The 20,033-nt window shown below is 37.3% G+C and overlaps 1 pseudogene; it reads left to right on the forward strand.

Annotated features, from left to right (window-relative positions):
- The window catches only part of LOC122915453, a 105,348-nt pseudogene extending 85,843 nt beyond the window's left edge, over positions 1-19,505 (forward strand).
- The last annotated feature ends 528 nt before the right edge of the window (positions 19,506-20,033 follow it).

The following is a 20,033-nucleotide window of genomic DNA, read 5'->3' on the forward strand; positions in this document are numbered from 1 at the left end:
CACCATGACATCTTCTTACTCCCCGCTCCTCATGTCAGCAAATTGTTTTTTTTGTTGTTGTTGTTCTTCTATGGTATCTCTTATATATATGTTTCACTCCAGCAGAAATAACAGAAATAATAATAATAATGCAATCTTATTAATTATTAACTATTGAACACTTGTTAAAGTGCCAGGTATCTTAAGCAATTCACACACATTACTTCAACCAATCATCACAATAACACAGAAATTTCCATCTACCAGTAAGGAAAATGAGGCTCAGAATAGTTAAACCATATTGCTCCAAATCCCATAGCGGAAAAGTAGACTGGGATATGAATCAAGAAAAATCTGAGCTTTTGAGTGCTGTTCCACACTTCTTTCTTGTCACACTTTCTACAGACACTAGCCCTAGTTTATAAACTTTCCTTAATACTGTCACCTGATTTAATCTTCCTAATATGAATCTCTAATTACATCAGTTCTTTTTGTCAAGAATTTTATCCCAGAGCTCAGATGTGCACTTGAGGACTTTGGGGAACAGGGTTTAGTGAGAAGTGGGGGAAAAGGATGCTTAGCAGTGACTGTTGCCCTAGGAAGAGGAGATCAGCCAGTAAGCTGATCTATGCAGAAGTCTCTGGAGTCAGGGAGAACAAAAGACAGGGACCCAAGTGGCACCTTCCTTTTGTGGGAATGGTTTTTCCTTTTCTTTTTTTTCTTTCTAAAGATAAAATGTTCAGAGCCCCCCTAAATAAAGAGTTGTTCCCACTTATTGAAGTGAGTATAGCAATGATTTGTACTTAGGGTTCTAGCAGATGACTGTCTAGATTTGAAGTTTTATTCAAGTATATCAAAGCTTCTAATGCCCCTTTGTTGGATATTAAGACTGAGTCTTATTCATCCACATATCTGTAATAAATACCTGGTTCACAGTCTTACACAAAGTACTCACTCTACAAATACTTATAAGAATGAGCTTAACTGAAAAGAGATGATTTTTTTTTTAAAAAGGTAATTCTGATTATATAAAAGAGGTGAATGTTGCCACTTTTTGGACTATTGATGACATTACTGAGATAAGAAAATCAAACTTTTTGTTAAATGATGTAGGAAAATACAAATAACAGAGAATGATACAATAAAAGATCAAAAAGTCATACAGTAAGGTCTATCTTCACTTACTATGAAGTAATATGGCATATTGGAGAACTCAGTAAGCCCTCGTGTCCTAGGAAGTCATGGTTGAACAAGATAGTCTCTGTTGGGCTGTCTTATCCTCTAACATCCTCTCATGCTACTCTGTGTCCATTGTACTCCTTCAGTTTAGGGATGACTTCCAAGATCTTCTAAATCATAATATCTATTTTAGGTCTTCCAAAACCTTATTTACCTATTTTTGGTTCTGGCAGTAGGGGAGGAATTCTCTTCCTCCATGGCTCCAACCAAACCAGAAATTCTATTTAAGAACCAGGGATCATGGATACAGCCTTGCCTCACAGATGTGTCACACTGGGCCTCCACTAAAATTACTAGACTAAAGAATCCCACAATGTATAATCTTGATAACATACCTCTCTCATACCAAGCGTAAGATGAATTATTTCTTAAGGTAAATCTACTTTATAGGCAAGGATGTGTAATTATTCTGGGATTCTCACAGATATTGAAATTATATTTATCTGGAAGGGTGGGCTTGTGAACGTATTTCTAGACTATTTAAATAGAAGATATTGAAGTTAGATTGTCAGCTAAAATCACCAACTACCATTTATAATCAGTGTGATACTCAAAAACATACTTAATTTCTCCATTCCTCCATCTGTAATATGAAACTAATAGTAGCACTCCTGTGATAAAATTGTTTTGAAGATTCATGAGAAATTAATTGTGAGCAATATCTCCAAACATAATAAGTAGGCAATAAAATAAATATCAGATGTTAAGTTTGTTTTGGTTATTTTTATAAAGTACTGCCATATAATTATTCTAAGCTTGACTCTACACAGAATGAGCCTAAGACACTTCTTCTAATAGTATTTTATGGAAGGATATGAAAAACACTTCTGCTTCCTATAACTGATACTAATATAATGCATTGGTTAGTTTAAATTTTGTAGAAGAAGCATTAGGAAGAAAAGAAAGATCTAGCTCATAGGGTGAAACATCTGAAGGGAGAAACCAACCTACCTACTTTTTTTCCTTCCTTCCCTCCTTCCTTTTCCCTCCTTCCCCCCACCCTTTATTCTTTCTTTTGTAGACTCTACACCTAATACAGGACTTGAACTCAGGACTCTGAGATCAAGAGCTGCATGCTCTACTGACCGAGCCAGCCAGGTACCCTAAGAGAAATCTTTCATTAAAAAAATATTGAGTGTGCGGGTGTGCGGGTGGCTCACTTGGTTAGGCATCTGACTTCAACTGGGGTCATGATCTTGGGGTCCTGGGATAGAGTCCAGCTTTGAGCTCCCTGCTCAGCAGCAGGAAATCTGCTTCTCCCCCTCCCTCTGTCCCTCCTCCCCCCTTGTGTTTCTTCTCTCTCTCTCTCTCTCTCTTTCAAACAAATAAACAAAATCTTAAAAAAAAAATACTGAGCATTTAAAACATGCCAGGGTTTATGCAAAATGCTGTGGGACTGTATATTGTATATTGACAATTAAGCCATTCATGCCAGTGTACTCAAGGAACCACATATTTCCCTCTTAGAGAAAGAAAGCAATTGCGACTAGCAAGAAAACAATTGCGACACAATGGTATAAGTACTCTAACATATGTAAATGCAAGATCTGTAGAAAATGAAGTGCCTAATACTTTCAGAGAAAGTGAGAATGCTTTATAGGTAAGGTGACACTGTCTATACAGAACAGATGTTTGTGAGTCAGTTTGTCAGGCAGACAAAAGAAATCAGCGTATGTGGAGACAAGAGGAAAAAAGGCAAGTGATCTCTATAGATTCAAAAGTAATTCAGTATAACTAATGTATAGTATATGGTGGATGGAGTCCAAAAGCTTTAGCAGGAAGAGAGGCTGGAACTTAAACCTGGGATTTATTATTAGAGATCTTACATAGGAAGCAGTTTGCTCTTAATTCTGCCTGTGAATTGCAAGTAAGAGGCTTCTCAGAATTCAGAATTTATTTCTGACAGTGAAGTATAAGGACTGTGAGTGAAGGAAGAGGAAAGAGTCAGGAGTTCTAGAGCAGCCCTTCTCCAAATGTGGTCCCCAGACTAGAAGTATCAGCAGCACCTGGAAACTTGTCAGAAATGCAAATTCTCAGTCTCTACTCCAGAAATCCTGACTCAGAAACTCTGGACAGCTGCCCAGTCACAGGTGTTTGACCCAGCTCTCTAAATAATTCAGACATTCACTAGTGTTTGAGAAGTATGGTTCTGGATGGATTTGTTGCCTTCATCCAGTTAGAATTATATGCTATTTCCTACCAGCAGACGTGTCAGAGTGCCAATGAAGTCAGAGAAATAGTCCTGAGTTTAAAATGGGATGTCATTGAGGCACCAGATATGAGAAGTTTGTGAGAGGGAGTTGCTGAGAATGAATTTGGTGGGGCAATCAGTCTATAAAGTTTAACAAGGAGATAAAGAATTCAGAGTGATATAATGGGGCAATTTGGAGGGTCAAAAAAGGAGTTTTAGAGACTTGTAGTAATAAATATTATAATCAGAATCTTGAGCATCTGGCAGAAATGCCTAACATGGGGGTGTGGAGAGAAAAGAGAAAATAGCTTTATTTACATCCTAGACTTCACCTAATTTTATCTACATTCTTCATGTGAGTTTTGGTATTGGTCTATATGAAAATAATGATTTCTTTTAATAGGGAAGGATCAGAATTAGAAATTTGTGGACATACATCATATTCCTTGAAATCTTGGTATATGATAAATATGACTTCCATTCTCTTCCCTACAACATGCTAAAAATAATAATAATCCCATCCTCCACCAATTTACACAAGTCCAGATATTTGTGAACTCTACACATTTCATACAGAAGCTCTTTGTTTCTGCCTCTTAAGCTCTTGCCAATTCTCATTTTGACAGTGTTCTTTTTCCAAGCAATTTGAACCAATTTTATATGTGAAACTTCATGAGACACTTCATCAAATTCTTTGCTTCAGCCCAAATATATAACATCCACTGCACACTCTGAAGCACCAATCTTATAATTCTATCTCAGTGACTGCCATGGAGTGCTTTCCTTTCTGGGTCCACTTAAACACCCTATGAAATTCTGGGCTCAGGTATAGTGCTCTCGGGTGGGTCAGGCAAGAACAGGAACAGTGATTATGGTCAGAAGCCAGGGGACACATGGGGAACCCTGAGTAGTTATAAAGAGAAATAATCCTAAGGAAGTCATATGTAGAGTGAAAGAAGGAGGGAAGAACCTAGCACTGCACATAATAGGTATATACAAATGGAAGAAGTACTTTTATATGGTCAGCTGTAGGTATTATAATGAAAGGTAGTCTCTTGTTTTCAAGTGACTCCCTTATGCTAATGAACACGCAAGAGACATTTTTTCTCCTATACACTTCTCCTATACTACTCTAAATGCCCACTGCAAATCTTGTCATGAATTAGTCACTCCTAAATACTTTGTTTCAATGTATTAATGAGTCCACCTTCACAGATGCCTAGTTCCATCTTATTCCAGCACTGACATTGTACCTCATATCCATGTCACTCCAATGTATGTTATCACCTGCTGGATACTTCTAATGACCCACTACTTCATCTGGGGCTAGAAATCTTGCCACTGCATTTGAAAGCTAGAAAGAGACAGGTTGTTCAATTCAAAGTATAAGGGTGCTCAGCTATCTTCAAGTGATTCAAGAGAGAGCAATAAAGTCTATAGGATGCCCAGGATCATCACATTTATCCAAAGGGACAGACAATAAATAGTTTACAGTGTTTGTAGTCCATAAGTCTCTATTGCAAGGACTCCACTATGTAATTGTAGCACAAAAGCAACCCACAGGCAATACATTAAAAATGGGCGTGGCTGTGTCCCAATAAAATTTTATGTATGAAAACAGATGTTGTGGTATGTTTAGACCCAGGGCTTTACTTTACCATTTTGCCAGGGACAAAGTCTTTGTTGCCTATATACCTGAGCAGTTCTAAGATTGTAGCAAGATCCATTGTCAAAATATTGATATCCATGCTCCAACTGAACATTGAAACAAGAAGAACTCTTTGAGGCTAATGTATCAATTGCAAAAACATGATGGACTTTATACCCAGTTTTACTATATGTTCTTGGCCAATAGGCATGCTTTCTTTAGCCTCTGTTTTTCCCATCCTCAAAGTAAGGAAACAACGTGTACTTATACTTTCAGGTTATTATGAAAATAATTCACATAAAACATGAAAGAGAGTAGAACAGAGGAAGAACTCTGAGGAAGGAGTACTAGAAAAGAAACGGAAACTCAAGATCAGGTGATCTGCTTAAATTCCAACAGCTTTTGATAGATGATGACGTTCTATAGAACTACCACAATGCTTTTTCATCAGAAAATGGTCCTTTCCATACTAGGCAACTGTGCCCTACAGTTTCAGAGGTCAGAGGAATGAGTTCACTGTTCTTATGTGATATGAACCAGTACAACTGAATCTATTCCAAAAATATGGTATGCCAGTCAATAAAGATACAGATTTAATCACTGAGAACAATGTGTTAGGATATTGTGCTGTCTTTATAGCTAATGATCAAGGTCAGGCAGCGGAATCTTTTCCTTTTTTGCCATCTGCTTACATACTGATTAAGGATGTATTTCTGTGTTTCAATCATTTTATGAAAAAAGTTAATGGAACATAAGTGGGGACACACAAAATTGTTGTCTCACCATGCAGTATAAAAATACATGCCGTATTCTGTTCCTTGCATCCTAATTAGTCAGAATTCACTATGTAATTCCTTACCAACCTGACCTTCCAAGATCTGCCGATGGATATAGACTCCATGTTGACTTTTGGAAAGAGTCACGTTTCTGTGCATATATGGCCATATTTTAAAGGTAAAGTGCAAGTACATCAGATGAAGCTGCCAACTTGTTGCCACATGCAGGTAACAGGCTACATGCAACATACCTGATACAAGACTGGAATTAAGGAGAAAGGACTTAATGGATAAATGGAAGAAAACAATTCTTTCACATAAATTCATGATAAAACTTTTTTTAAAAGAGTCAACAGAGATTTGGTCTTTAAAATGACCAAAGCAGATAAGGCAGAAACAAACCCAAAATGCAGGTCACATACCTCTAGTCTTTATTTTTTCCATTAATCTATGCTATCATATAAATCATACACATATAATATATTTACATATTTATTTGGCCTAACAATAATTTCAAATATTATTTTCTTTCTTTTGAATTATATCCATAAAAATCTAAATAAGTGAATTATTCAAGATCATTTTTATATGTGCAAAGTTGTTTAGTGTCTTAAAAAAAAAGGCAATACTGTGATTCTAAATACTGCTCACCCTCTTCACATTTCACAATGAATCATGTCATGTTCTCTCAGAGCCTTCTGCTCCAAGACTGAGTGATCAACCCAGGCAAGAGATTGAAGTTTCCTATAGAACAAAGAGGTTACTATTCTATTGACTTATTTGACTGCTTTTAGGTAAGCTATAGTTTTGTGTGTGTGTGTGTGTGTGTGTTTTAATGTCAGCATTTTACAGTAAGAGGAAGAATACTAAAATTGAAATCTACTTAATGCCACAAAAAACAGGCCATATTAGGCCCTGGAGTTTATACTTGCTGGAAAAGACAAGACCTAAGAGAGGACTTGGAGAATATGAAGAATCTGCCTTTCTTAGGTCAGAGACCCAAGGTAAGAAGAGAAAGGCTGGCACATATCACTGAGCATGACCCCATCCCTTTGGCTTCAGTGGTGGGAAAGGGGAGAAGATCTAGATGACTGTGGGAAGACCACTGAGACCACTGCAGACAAAAGCATCAAAGTTTTAAAAGAAATTCTGTAAGTAATTACTTCTAAGGAGGTGATGAAGAGTGGTAAGTGCCCTAGATATGAAATGTTGCATAGATGCTGCCTTGTTTCTGGCTTCTCCTCAGACACCCGTGGACTGCTGGATTCTAGGAGTTTCAGCTTGCTTTGGTGAGTGCCCTGCATAAGGCTTAGCTTCTGGTCCTGGAGACCAGGGTTCCTGTCTTGCAGGAGAAAAGAAAAATCTTACTCTACCCTCTTTGGGTCTCAGGCTGGTCCTAAAAATTAAACTGATAAAAGATAAACAGGAGAGAAACATACGCATTATACAGAAGTTTTTCTTGTACATGAGAGTTTTCAAAAGAGAATGAAAACCTGAAGAAGTGACCAAAGAAGGAAGCTTTTATACCATTTGGGAAAAGAAACAATAAATTTGTAAAGAACTGAGAAGACAAAGGGGTTTGGGCTAGGGGCCATAAATGGTGAAAATGTAAATGAGAGGAGGATTAGAGTAAGAAGGTCTGTGTATATAGACTTCTTGGACCCACTTCCTTGTCTCTGGTGGTAAGAACCTCTTCCATCCTCCTGCTACAGTGGGCATAACTTTCACATGGGAGTTTTCTCTCCTCCTTTCAGGAAGACAAAGAGTGGGTGGGGGGGGATCAGAGTTTCCTCTTTACAGGTACTGTTTCATAAGTGCCTTTATTTCAAAATAATCAATATGCCAAAGTGACATATTTTGGGAGTGAAATGTTCTGAACTTCTTCAGCAACTTAAGCATGAGCAACTAAGACCAAGTACTCCAACTTAACTAAGAGCATGAGCAACTTAGACCAAGTACTCCAGCCGTGAGTTCCAGTACGTCATCTTGCAATGTTACCTCCACTATCACCTTTGAGATAGGGCTCTCAATTATTTGAAGAGCCACAAAACACTGCATTCAGGCAAGAGCCCCTTCTATCCACAAGTACAAAATCTTAGAAATCCCTGTATATGCCCAGATTCCATGAAGGGGATTAAAGAAAGAGTACAGAATTCAGGGATAAGTAAAAATTTTCTAAACCTACGGACTCATCTCTAAGAGCTTATTTAACCTATTTATGATAAGAGATAGAAGATTCAATATTTAGAGGATTATTAAATATAATATTTGGAATTTATAAGGCTATATATTTAAACTGAAAGGATTTTTTTAATAGGAAGAAAGAAAATGTTTTAGATTGGGAAATACAACTTGCTCAGGCAGTCTGTGGGACAAGGATCACATGGAAGGGATGATCAGCTATAGAAGTGAATGAAAAAATATAGTAGGCTCTTGTAATTCTGAGGAAAGATGTGAGCTAGTTATGTCCATAAGACATAACTAGTTTCACAAACTAAGATAGTTTGATTCAGGAATAAAACTCATGACATCATTTCTAAGAGACTGACACCATTAGCATGTATTTTAAGTAATAAGAGTATCATTCCCATTTTATATGAGGGCACCGAGTCTCAAAGAAGTTAAACAATGTTGTTAGGACCACGTATTAGGGGCTTAACTTATGTGACTGCTTGAGACAACTGCAGAACATCTGAAAAGTATAAATCTCTAGAACCTCTCCATAATCTACAAATTTGGGGGGTGAGTAAAGTGTCCACAAACACCAAAATAATCAAATAAATGTATAGTATACCTATATATCAAAATAAATAGGGGGGCGCCTGGGTGGCTCAGTGGGTTGGGCCGCTGCCTTCGGCTCAGGTCATGATCTCAGGGTCCTGGGATCGAGTCCCGCATCGGGCTCGGCGGGGAGCCTGCTTCCCTCTCTCTCTCTCTCTCTCTCTCTCTCTGCCTGCCTCTCCATCTACTTGTGATTTCTGTCAAATAAATAAATAAAATCTTTAAAAAAATAAATAAATAAATAGGATTGTAGATTGTTCAATCTCTCTGTGTTAATATAAGTGGAGATATGTATCAAATTATAATGCTGTGTTAATTTCTGGAAGGATTATTCATGTTAACAAATGTATTTCTTCTTTTTAATGCTCAAAAAATAATAGGGAAAAAAATGATAGAACTCATCAATCAGCCCTCAAACATAGCGCCACAATCTCTAGACTAACATGTCCTTCACAGATCTCTGAAGTGTGTTGATACTTCTTTTACAAGAAATTTCCAGGGATACTGGAACAGAAAATCCAAGGCCATCAAACTTCTCTGAAAATTTTCTGAAAGGCACTGAAAGTAGAAAATATGGTAAGATGAGGATGACCACAGCTTAGTTTCTTTAAACTCAGAGAAAATTTAGGGAAGAAAATAAACATATTCTAGAATAGTAAAAGACAACCCATCAAATTTTATAGGAAGCATTATACTTTAATTTACAAATTATTTCAAGTATCAACACATTAAGAGGTCTTTATTAAGTTCTATTGTATCTCTTCAAAATTAGATTTAATTTTTCAGTACAAGGAAATATTAATCTCTCTCTCTCATTCCCAGTTTCTCTTAATTCAATAATATCTATTCTATTGGGGAGGGTGGGCAGTAGGGGAACCACCTAAAGGCTAGCAATTTGGAGGCTAGACAATTCCCTAGACACAAACAGAAAAAGGTCAATATTTGGTTTAATTTGTATGTTTTCAAGTTCATTATTATTATAAATTGTTGCATTCTAACAATGCATTAAATTTTCAAGATTTAAAAAGTGAATTTCCATGAATTTAGGGTTTTTTTTCCTTGTATTACACTTTAAAAGTTATTATCTATTAGATGATATACATAGATTAGATACATAAGGTTCTTCAGCTCATAACAGAAAATGAATATTCTTTTTTTTTAAGATTTTATTTATTTATTTAGCAGACAGAGATCACAAGTAGGCAGAGAGGCAGGCAGAGAGAGAGAGAGAGAGGAGGAAGTAGGCTCCCTGCTGAGCATAGAGCCCTATGCGGGGCTTGATCCCAGGACGCTGGGATCTTGACCTGAGCTGAAGGCAGAGGCTTTAACCCACTGAGCCACCCAGGCACCCCCCCCCCCAAAGATACTGATGTAGTGAAAAGAAGGGCCATCTGTACTCCAATGTTTATAGCAGCAATGGCCACGGTTGCCAAACTGTGGAAAGAATCAAGATGCCCTTCAACGGATGAATGGTTAAGGAAGATGTGGTCCATATACACTATGGAATATTATGCCTCCATCAGAAAGGACGAATACCCAACTTTTGTAGCAACATGGACGGGACTGGAAGAGATTATGCTGAGGGAAATAAGTCAAGCAGAGTGAGTCAATTATCATATGGTTTCACTTATTTGTGGAGCATAACAAATAGCATGGAGGACAAGGGGAGTTAGAAAGGAGAAGGGAGTTGGGGGAAATTGGAAGGGGAGGTGAACCATTAGAGACTATGGACTCTGAAAAACAATCTGAGGGGTTTGAAGTGGCGGGGGGGTGGGAGGATGGGGGAACCAGGTGGTGGGTATTATAGAGGTCATGGATTGCATGGAGCACTGGGTGTAGTGCAAAAATAATGAATACTGTTAAGCTGAAAATAAATAAAAAATTAATTAATTAAAAAAAAGAAAATGAATATTCAAGGAGTAAGAAATAAAAGACTCAGTTATATCCTTAATCAAGCAAGGAACATGAAGAATGCTGTTCCCTATGGATAGAAGGGTTCACTTTGCTTTAAGAATCCTAAGGCACAAATCAAAAAAACCCTACTGTTTTAAAGTTGATATTTGAGTCAATAAAGCAAAATTGCAATGGTAGAGAAAAATATATAAGGTCTAGGAACAGAAGTCTTTTTATGGGCCTAACTTTTTTCTCCCTAACTAGCTATATGACCTTAGACAATTTAATGAAGGTCTCTGGCCCTCAGTTTAGCCATGGATAAAAATCTAATTGGTATAAAATACATTTTTTTCCAAAATGTACTACAAAATGAAACAATGTAAACACCTCTTTAAAATGTTTTTTCAGTTAATTTTCCATTACCTTTATACATACTGCTTTATTATAATGTATGCTACTAAATTACATGGATTATATGAATTAGATTCCCAAAGCATTTAGAATCCCAGATTAGTTAAGGAAAAACATTTCACCCATCATCCACTTGCTCTGAGTTTTTTTTTGTTTGTTTGTCTAGTGCTTATCACCCCTGCACACTAAAATTTAAGATCCGTTAGAGCAGGGACATTGTGGGTTTTGCTCATTGATTTTTCTATTGCATAGATCAATGTATAAAATAATGTTATCGAGTGAAATATGTCATTCAGAATTCCCTAGATTATGCTATAGTTACAAAAACCCACAAGTCTTTGTTATTCAATGTGCACAAAAATTTATGAAAGTTTTGTTCACACTACATTTCCTCAGTGAGTTAGTAAGGAGGCATGCCTAATGGTATTTTTATGGACAGGGTTGTATGTCCTCAAATTTCAAGTGTTGAAGTACTAACACTCAATTCCTGAGAATGCAACTGGAGATAGGGCCTTAAAAGAGGTAATCTTCCACCTTCAGAGTTTTCTTTTCCATGCAGTAGCAATGAGCAATCCAAAAATGAAGTTAAAAAAATAATTCCATGTATAATAGTATGAAAAATGATAAAATACTTAGGTATACATTTAGCAAGAAAGAGTAATACTTATACACTAAAAAATACAAAATATTATTGAAAGAAACTGAAAACCTAAGTAAATGGAAAAATGTCTTGTATTCATGGAAGCCTTAATATTTAGGATAATGTATTACCTAAACTGATTTACAGATTCAGTGCAATTCTATCAAAATCCCAGCTGCCTTTTTTGCTAATCCTAAAATTCATATGGATCCATAAAGGATCTAGAAGAGCCAAAACAATCTTGGAAAGAAGAAAATTGGAGGTTTCATACCTTCTAATTCCAAAACTTACTAGAAAGCTATAGTAATCAAAAGAGTATAGTACTAGCATAGGGAACAGACATACAGACCAACTGAATAGAACTGAAAGTTTAGTAATATGCTCATACATTTTGTTCAGTTTATTTCTGACAAGCTTGTCAAGATCATTTATTATAGACTGAATATTTGTGTCCCCTTAGAATTTATACATTGAAACTTAATCCCCGATGTGATGGTATTTGGAGGTATAGTCTTTAGGAGCTGGTTAGATCACAAAGGCAGAGTCCTTATGAATGGAATTAGTGCCATTATAATAGAGACCCCAGAGATCTCCCTTGCCCTTTCTACCAAATGAGGTTACAGGGGATGATCATGGTCTATGAACATGAAAGCAGACTCTTATTGAATTGGCTGGCACCTTCATCTCGGACCCTCCAGCTTCTTGCACTGCAATAAATTTCTTATGTTTATAAGTCATGGTATTGTCCCTGGTATTCTGTTATAACAGCCCAAAGACACAATTTAATGGGGGAAAAACAGTCATTTTAGCAAATGGTGATGGGCCAAGTAGATATTCGCATGCAAAAGAATGAAGTTAGATCCCTACCTCACAATACATTCAAAATTTAAATAAAAATAGGTGAAAGATACATTTAAATTTATACTTAATATTTATACTTAAATTTATACATTTAACAGCTAAAACTATGAAACTTTTGGAAGGATATGTATATATATATACATATGTACACACACATATATTCATAAATTTGGATTATACAATTGTTTCTTAAATATAACATGGAAAACACAAAGAAACCAAAGAAAAATAGGTAAATTGAACTTCATCAAAATGAAAACTTTTGTTCATCAAAAGACAGTATCAAAAAACTGAAAGGACAACTCCAGGAATCCAAGAAATATTTGCAAATCATGTATCTGGCAAGGATTTGATACAATATATAAATAATTAATTTTTTAAAAAGATTTTATTTATTTATTTGAAAGAGAGCAAGTAAGAAAGACCATGAGAGGGGAGTAGGTCTGAGGGAGAAGCAGACTCCCTGCAGAGTTGGGAGCCTGATGCAGGACTTGATCCCGGGACTCTGGGATCATGACCTGAGCCAAAGGCAGTTGCTTAACCAACTGAGCCACCCAGGCCCCCAAGAACTACTATAACTCAGTGATAAACAGACACAAAACCCAATTAAAAATGGATTTGATTAGATAATTCTCTAAAAAAGAGAGATGGCAAAACAGCACATGAAAAAATGTTCAATGTTATTAGTCATTAGGGAAATATAAATCAAAATCATAATAAATACCACCTTACACACACTAGGAGAGCTATTATCAAAAGGGAAACAAAAAATCTTGAGTGTTGAGAAACTGGGATCCTTCTACACAACTGAAGGGAATGTAAAATGAGGCATCCATTTTGGAAAAACAGTCTGATAATTTCTCAAAAGATTAACAGAGTTATTGTATGACCTAGTAAATCTATTCCTAGATAAATACCTGAGATTTGTAAACATATGCCCACACACAGGCAAAACCTTATACATGAATGTTCATAGGGGGATTACTTATGATAGCCAAAATGTGGAAACAACCTAAACTTCATCAACCGCTGAATAGCTGAACAAAATGTGGTGTATCCATACAATGGAATATTATTCAGCTATATCAAAAAGAATAAAGTTTTGAGTGAAATCAGTCAAGCAGAGAGAGTCAATTATCATATGGTTTCACTCATTTGTGGAGCATAACCAATAGCATGGAGGACAAGGGGTGTTAGAGAGTAGTAGGGAATTTGGGTAAATTGGAAGGGGAGGTGAACCATGAGAGACTATGGACTCTGAAAAACAGTCTGAGGGGTTTGAAGTGGCGGGGGGGTGGGAGGTTGGAGTACCAGGTGGTGGGTATTATAGAGGGCACAGCTTGCATGGAGCACTGGGTGTGGTAAAAAAATAATGAATACTGTTTTTCTGAAAATAAATAAATTGGGGAAAAAAAAAAAAAAGAATAAAGTAATTACTCATGCTACAACATGGAACAACCTTTAAAAATTGATGCACAGTGAAAGAAACCAGACAAACAAGGCCATATATTGCATGGTTCCAATTATCCAAAAACACAAAAAAGGAGCATCCATAGAAAGACCTAATTGTTTGTATATTGTCTATCATGAGAGAATGAGACAATGATCAGTAACAGTCATTGTCAGAGTTTCTGAATTGAGAAATATCATGGTGAAATGTTATACAAGTTGTTTTATTTTTTAAAGATTTTTAAAATTTATGAGAGAGAGAGAGAGAGAGAGAGCACACAAGTGCTTAGTAGGGAGCTCTGTCTCTGGACTCGATGCCAGGATCCTGGAACCATGACCTGAGCTGAAGGCAGATGCTTAACCGACTGAACTACCCAGGCTCCCCTTGTTTTATTTTTAATAAAATATTAAATGTTTTATGCTATGGGAAATTAGAAAGAAAGAGGGAAACATTTCAAATAGTGACAATACTTACATTCAAAGAATACAAAAATAACTAGATTAATAGGAATTCTCAGTTTTTAGTTAACTGACTAGTTACTTCAGATATGGGAAGTTTAAAAAAAAAAGAAATGCAGGCACCTAGACCTAATCCAAGAGTTAATGAATTACAACTGATGTAAGAAGTTATGATGGGAGGGTCCTGGGAATTTCTATTGTTGAAAAAGTTTCCCAGCTATTTCTAATATGCAAAAATACATAGGAATCACTCTTATAACCTGTCTCCTAGAGGGCAGATACCATGATTTACTCATATGTTTATCTTTTAAACCCAGTCTAGAGCAGTTTTTCAACAAAAGGTAAACTAAAATTCTCACTTGATATACATGAATAGGTAGAGGTAAGTAACTCACCCATTATTTAACTAGCAGGGTCAGATTATACTAAGGACTTCAGCCATAAAAAACTCCTTAATATTCAAGTTACTAAATGGGTAGCCAATCACAAAATTTCTAGTGATCTTATCAAATAACTCAATCTTTTTTTAATTAGCAAACTTTATTTATTTGGCTTCCTTTTTCAGATCTGAATCTGAGCATCTGTATACTTTATTAACGCCATTACCTTCCATATTTCAATGCAAGGCATTTTATGTGAACCTGTCATTAACCGTATAAAAACTAATTGCAAGTTGTATGCTACATTAATTCTCCCCATAAACAAACATCCAAGAACTGAAACATATGCTAATAGAGAACTGATAATTTTATCCACATACCTGCCAAGACAGATGGAAGGCACCTCAGACAGAATTTTGTTATGTGGAAGATTACAAGCTAAAACACTCTTTCATAAGGACTTGGCAAGTTCCATGTGATCTACTGTCACATTTACACCATCAGGTGCCACTTTCCTACACCACCTTGCCTTTCAGTTTGAACTCATATTTTATTTCCTGATGAGATATGGGTACTTTAGGTAAATTAAAGACAGGTTTGTGTGATAGCTGCAATCCATATCAAACACACAGCTTTGATCCTTACATTCCTGAGCTAATAGTTGTCTGAAGACATCACCTGGTCCTTCCTCCTGGCTTTACACTGGTGAAAATCTATGTCAGCTGGCATAGATGGCTATCTGTTCTCCTCCTCTGATATTTAAAATACACATTCTTTTTTTTTTTCTCAATTTATTTATTTTCAGAAAAACAGTATTCATTATTTTTTCACCACACCCAGTGCTCCATGCAAGCCGTGCCCTCTATAATACCCACCACCTGGTACCCCAACCTCCCACCCCCCCGCCATTTCAAACCCCTCATTCTTTGAATATTCTTTTAGATAGTCTTTGAGGATTCTCCAAGGATTAACTCTCATATACCGTTTGACTCTAAAGGGGCTTCCTGACAAGCAAGTGCCCTACACATATTTTCTGGACCATGTTAGAGAAAACAGAATGATAACCTCTTCCCAGTTGATGGAAAAGGAGAACAAGTTAGGCTTATCGCTGTTTCCCTTTTTATAGGAAACCTAAAGAAGATAATATGAGGCTAAGGTTATTCATGTTTTAAGCTTGACAAATTTGTCTATTATTTCTCTTCAAATAACTACTGATAGTTTTACCTGATTCTTTTCTCCCCCACAGGATTGAAGAGTTTAGAGAAAATTGCTGAACTGGCATTTGATAGGTAAATAAAGTTGCAAGGGTAAAAGGGAAAGGATAAATTAGGAAATTTAAAAATTTCATTCGACCATTCCAAACATAACTGCAATTGAAAAGGCAGAAATATCCAAACAGTGACTAATTACAGAGAGCTGGTTTGATTTAGTTGAGTGTTAAAGAATATACATATACCTATATACTGCTTACCAAACATATGCTCTTCCTCCATGCCCAATCTTCCTGTGATGGGGTGTCCATGTGACCAGCTCTTGCCACTTGATTCTGAGAACAAGTGACAAGTATCTCTTCTGGGCCAGGATATAGAAAAGGTGTGTCTTCTCCAGGCACTCTCTTTTCTTTCTCTTGCCACCCTGGAAGACACACGCCCTGGTAGACTGAAAATCTTCCAAACGAAGCATGGAATAAATTCCCATGGGCTAAGCTCTTGAGATCTGGGGGTTAATTTGTTACTTCAGTATAACTTAGTCTATCCAAATTGACACAAATATATATTAAATTTATAATTTAAAAAACCTGAGTTTTAGTCCCAGCTCCCTTATATTCTTTACTGCTTTGATAGTGTCAGGCAACTTCAGTTAGTAACTTCTCCATGAAGTTATTGTTTATCAAATATCTTCTTTTTCTCTTACATCTCTCACCCTAAGTTGTACTTAGTTTGCAGCCATATGACTAATTCTGGTCTTACATCTCTCACCCTAAATTGTACTTAGTTTGCAGCCATATGACTAATTCTGATCAATGGACTGAGAACAATAATGATACGCATTCCTTATAGTCAAAGGCAATAAAGAACTGGTATTACTTCTTCAACTCTTTTTTCCTTTGTCAGGGGGATATAGAAACCAAATGTTCCAAGTGGTATGAGCTATAGGAATCATGGCTTGACCTACCATGGACCCTGAATGATTGAGAAAGAATGCTTTACTATTTAATCTGTTGAGATTTTTACAATTAATTTTAACCTCATCATAGATGGGTCTATCCTCAATATTTAAATGGCCTTTTTAAATAGCATGTTTTGATTCCTTAGAAACTACCATATTTTCTAGAGCAGTAGTCCTCACAGTGTGATCTGCAGACCTGTGCTGAATCACAAGCTTAGTGTCACCAGCTAGCAATTAGATAAATACAGAATTTGAGAGTAAGATTACAGGCACTTTTTATAGAAACTGAATATTTCCATGACTTCTAAGAGTGTGATTATATTTCTGGTGATTCATTTGTATTGTATTTTAAATGTTTATTTTATTTTATTCAATTGTATTGTTCCATGACTGATTTCAGGACTAACAAGGAAACTGGCTTCTACAACACATCAAGCACCTGAAAGTGATCAATGAATGAATTAAAATGCCTGTGTTCCTTATATAGAGAGACATGGTTTGGCTTGACTTTAAAATGAAATTTACTGTTTTGGATTGATGTGATATATACTCAACTAATGTAAATAATATATTGGAGAGTACACAAAAGTTACCAAAATTCATTATTATTAACATTTTGGTTAATAATGTGTTTTCAAGCACATACTTAAATGCATTATAAAATACACATTTATGCACTATTCCTTTTCAGTCAAATATATAACATGGATCAATTTACATGTCAATAACTTCAATTTTACTTATCATTATTGATGTATACCTAGTTTTTTATTGTATACACATACCATAGGTTTTTTTAATCCAGTCCCATGTCACTATAAATTTTGGTAATTTCCAACCATTTGTCATCTGTGACAAATGATAAAACCATAAACATTCTTACAAATATATGTGTTCGTATGATGTTCCTTAGGGTAAATAAGACAGGATTCCTGAAAATGGGTATGCCTATCCACAGACAGTACTGATTCATGATATTTTGAAGAAGGTCCATTTCTTGCCCGTTTCTTCAAACCTGGAATTTTAAAAAATATATATTCCTCACATTTTACGTAATAGGGATCCATTATCTTTTCCTACTCGTAGCAGTAATGCAGTTCTTAGGGCCCGTACACATGTGATATGGAAGGGACTGCAATTACTATAATTTACTTTTATATTATTGGGAACAAGCCAAGGACAAACCCAGCTGGCCAGTAAGGCCTGCGAAACCATTCTCTTGGATGGTTTTAAGTATATGAATTGGATAGTGGCTGTTTTGTATCGCTCCCTTGGCCAGCAGGTGTAATGGGATGAGACTAAATGTTCCTTGGTGAGCCCATACTTTTATGATCCATCTGTTCAAGTAGGAAGGAATGAGGCAGGTGGGATTCTTCTTGCTACAACAGGGCCTAGATAGAAGCAAATGGAAACAATAATTTTAATAATCTTTGCAGAGCTATAACTCATAGTTTATCATTCCTATTAAAATTCTATTCCCACTGTCATGGAAGCTATGACTAAGGAAGGGTGAATTTTAAAACAAAATTATTTATCTTTAACATATTGACGTTTTTTTCGTGAACCTTTTCACCAGTGACAGCTGAGGCGGGGACGAGGCCTACCTGGCGCTGGGGCGGCCAGACGCGGGGGACCGGTCCGCACAGCGGCGCTACAGCCCGCGGCAGGAGACGCAGCTGGGCCGCCACGGCCTGCGTCACTAGGCAGTGGCCGGACTTAGCAGAGACCTCTTGAGGGGGGACACGCAGGTGCGCCAGGACGCCGAAGAGAACGTGGAGCCTGAGCGACCTCAGGGGCGCCACCAGAACGCAGCACGGCTGGAGGAGTGAGGCGCGCAGTTGGAGGATTGCGTCCTGTCGCGCAACTGCAGGCTGTGCGCATGGGCAGTGCCTACCGGAGCGCCGCTCTCTCTGCAGTTGGCGGCGGCTTTGGTCCAAGGAGGGAGGGCCGTGGTTTGTGCTGAGGAGCCCTGGTACTCTTGGCTTGTCATGGAGCTCTGTGAAGGTGGAAGCCAGCACCAACAAAAGCTTCATGGTACAGGTCGCGAGCCTCACTGCCTTCGGGCACAAAATCCATATAGCACCCAGTGACGTAAAGCCAGGTAACAGCCTCATCACGGAGCGGTCGGGCACCCCCACCCAAAAGGTAGCCGACTTTGGACTAAGCAAAGGCTGTACTGGTCTGGCTCCCCTGAAGCAAAGTGGGCACTCGAGACAACAAAAATGTGAATGTGAATAAATACCACCTGTCCTCAGCGTGTGGCTCAGACTTCCACGTGGCTGCTGACGTCTGGGACGGACCGGACCCTGTAGACAGCCATGGCTGATATCTTTACCACCCGGGCATTAGCACCTGGACAAAGATAGAGTCGCTGTCATTGATTCTGAGACCAAGAAGGCGTGCTTGAGGATCTGTGTCAAACAAGAGCGCTAGGTGGACGTTGTTGGTGAGGCGCAGCTTGAAAACCCAAAGATGGACTGCTTGCTCCTCTGTCTCTCAGAAATTCAGGACTTCCATGTCTGAGGGGATCAAGCAGTTCTTGAGAGAGATGTTAGCTACTAACCCACAGGACAGGCCAGATATCTTTGAGGTTGAAGCTAGAGTGGACCAGGTCTTGTGTGCCGCTTGAAATTCCGGGCAAAGCATCGGGAGTGTTTTTTTTTTTTAAAAAAAATAATAATAAGTAGGTGAGTGTACTTTTTTATCTTCATGCATCTTTACTGGACTGGTTGCCTCATCCTGGGCCCTGGGATGGGCCCCGTGGAGCTGGGGAGAAAAACAGGACTGAAGAAAACTAAGTGCTTGTTATCAAAGTCCCCCCACCCCAGTGTCCTTGAGGTATGTGGGATTATTTAAGTAGGAATTGGAAGTACTAGAGGAGTCTTTGGAGCTTTTTAGAAACACTTTTTCTCATCAAATTAATAAATGATTACTGTAGAACCTTCCAAAAAAAATGCTGGATGGTTTATTTGACTTGAAACAACTTTTAAGTTAAAATGATCAGGAATTCTTATCCTCTTGAAATAGAAAGACATTGTTTTCCTTAGGTTTCATAGCATGTAAGGGATTTTGCAGATTCTTTCCTTCACATTTCAGGGAGCTATGTATAACTTTTGTTGTTGTTGTTGTTGTTGTTCTATACATACAAGCATTCTGC

Source organism: Neovison vison, chromosome 8, assembly GCF_020171115.1.
Source record: "Neovison vison isolate M4711 chromosome 8, ASM_NN_V1, whole genome shotgun sequence".
NCBI lineage: Eukaryota > Metazoa > Chordata > Mammalia > Carnivora > Mustelidae > Neogale > Neogale vison.